The following is a 3,120-nucleotide window of genomic DNA, read 5'->3' as shown; positions in this document are numbered from 1 at the left end:
GTTTCCTGACAGAAATATGCTTGTCACACCATTATTCATGTCCAACAATACTTAGAAGTGACTCAGATGTCCTCAATATGCAACATGTAATAAGCAGAGTGTATTATAGATATAAAATGCAATATTAACCAAGAATAAGTATATGAGCACTGAAGGAATTAAAAAAAACATGGTTATATCTTATGTATATATTGCTAAGTTATAAAAAGCCAGTATAATACATTTTATATACTATATGATTCCCATACTGGTAATTGACTAGGGACTGCAGGAGGGTGGGTAGGGTTGAGCAGGTAAAGCACAGGTGATGTTTTAGGGCAGTGAAACGTAAAATATTGTAATTGTGAGTGTATGACAGTATGCATTTGTCAAAGCCCATGGTACTTTACAGCACGAAGATTGAACTTTAATGCATGCAAATTAAAAAAAAATCATTTAGGCAGTTGGGTGCTCTCAGAACGGAATGCATAATGTGACAACACAATCTAACTGTATTAAAAATATATGAAACAACTTCATTTAAGCAGGTTAAGCTGCCGTTCCAAACAAATTTGAAATCAGTTTTTTTTTTGGTTATGCTAAAGACAAAAGAATATGCGCTGAGAGCTGTATTAGAATTAATAAAGTATTTTCTCATATAAATACAAGTTACCTATATGAATATGTACACCAAATATAATATGTATATGTAGAAAAATGTATACATAATATATACATATATAAATAGAAATATGTACATATATAACCTAAGATTTTTAAAGTATATAAATACATGATAGACTTGAAGGAGTCAGAGTAAGTTTTTACCTCTATATGATACAAGAAAGTAAGTGCAATGATTCCATATGATAATGAATTAGAGTTGTGGACATCTCTATGAGCTCACACTTCATATAGATGCAGATAGTCACACATATATTTGGTCATTTATAGATAGGGACATAGACACTCATTTATATATGCTTTTGTTTTAGCCAACGGTCCACTGACAGGATTTAAATTTCTCATCTAGGTATTGGTTTCTATTTCCATCCTTCAATAAAAGAAAGCATTTGCAACACAAATATAATGAACTGTAAAAAATATGTAGGTATTCCTCTTCCAAAGATATTTAGCATAATTTCCAACTTCATAAATATGGACTTTGCTTCTTCTGATTAATACAGTAAGGAAACAGAAAAAATTTATGAGAGGAATGTATCAAACATTATTTCAATCATAAAGCCAAGGTTAATATAACTAATAAGGATTCCTTCTTCAGTATTAACTTTTCAGTATTAACATGAGGGAATGAAATGGTATTTTACATATGTAGCCTTTCTTCCTCAAGCTCATAGAACTTGTCCAATCATGAGAAATTCCATAAGTGAAGGATGATCTAGAATAGACAACAATTTCAGTGATACTCGAAGTTATGAAATCTTTAAAAACAAGCAAAGTCTGAAAGAGTCTAAGAGACAGGACAGCCAAAGAGCCAGGACAATTAACAATAATGTGAAAACTTGAATGTGATTCTGGCGCAGAAGGAAATTTGGCAAAACTAAGATAATTTTAATGAAATATGGGCTTTTATTTAGCAACAGTGTATCAATTATGTTACATTAAATATAAAAATTGGAAATTCTAAATTAACATTCCATATTCTCTGGAAATTGATTTTTTTCTAAAAGTAAAAACTTTGAAACCTAAAATAACTGCTATAGCAATATTACAAAATGGGATATTACTTATTTGAAATCTAGTTAGGATAAAGTTAAAATCCAAGTCTAAATTTATCAAACCGTTTCTCTAAAATTTTGAAAGTCAATATTTTACACTGTCATATTAGTAAGGCTCAAAAAGTAGATAATGTTCTTAAAAAGATATGTAGCTATTTCATGCATATTATCCAAAGGAAAGCTGGAATGCTGATATGAATTTGATATCAAATTATGGTATAGCAAAGTATGGTATGTATGCAGGGAAAGATTCCAAAAGTGTAACTCATTTGAACAACTAACTTACAGTTTAAGAAATGAATACAAGGAAGCTGAATCCTTTGCTGTCAAACAAGTAATAGGTCAAATGGAAAGAGGAAATGAAAGATGAAGGGTGGGCTAATGCAGTCATAATATTCAAGACATAAATATATATGTATATATACGTATATATATATATATATATATACACGTTTGTGTATGTGTGTGGAAAAAGGTGAACAAGTATAAATGCAGATAAGTAGTTTGAACAGATACATCATTTAAATCATATAGATAATCAGCAAAGGAAGGAAATACTTCTCTAATCAAAAATGTACAAATCCAAGTGCTGGAAATTCATTCCTGTATTTTTAGATAATTAGCAGGCTGATATCTGAAGAGATTGGATCATAGTCACCTCAGGAAGGAAAGTCTGTGTAAACCTTATCTCCAAATAAACATCAAAAAGCCAGAATTAGAGCCATGACTGAAGTGTAAGAGCACCAGCTTTGAGTGAAAAGCCTAAGGGTCTCATGGAGCCAAACCCTGATTTCAAGACCCAGTGCCAGAGTAAAAATAATAATAATTCTAACGAAGCAATATATTGGATAAACAGATAGTAGATAGATGACCTGTAATAGTGAGATGAGAGGTAGCTATGAGTATGTAATTTAAAATTATAACATAAGACCACCATATATGTATTGGAATGCTTAAAAATAATGAAGGAGAATGAACATGATCTGAGACTATTTTACTCTGCTTATCAGAATATATAAGGTTACCACTGCTTTAAGAATTCTACAGTTTAACTGTTTAGGCACATGCCAAAAGAAAGTGGCATTCACTACTACATATTAAAAAGAAATGATAAAGGAATATATGCACATGTAGGTTTTCATACATGCTTTATTGACTAACACATTGTGATTTATCTGATACAGTATATTAAACACTGGAAATTAAGAGAATGAATTCATGATACAGATAATATTTATGTCTCTAGTTTTCGTGCTTAGTCAAAAGAAGATAAATAACAAAAAGAAAGTTTGACTGCATGTATGCAAGATTTAAGATAATTCAAACTAATGTAAATAGCAGAAATCAGACCTATTCCTACTTGGGAAACACATGTGTTCATTATATTGAGATAGAGAAATTA

Source organism: Dipodomys merriami, unplaced genomic scaffold, assembly GCF_024711535.1.
Source record: "Dipodomys merriami isolate MVZ:Mamm:240054 unplaced genomic scaffold, mDipMer1.0.p SCAF_2, whole genome shotgun sequence".
In the NCBI taxonomy this organism is placed as follows: Eukaryota; Metazoa; Chordata; class Mammalia; order Rodentia; family Heteromyidae; genus Dipodomys; species Dipodomys merriami.
The sequence above is the reverse complement of the archived record's forward strand: the minus strand, read 5'-3'. Positions refer to the sequence as shown.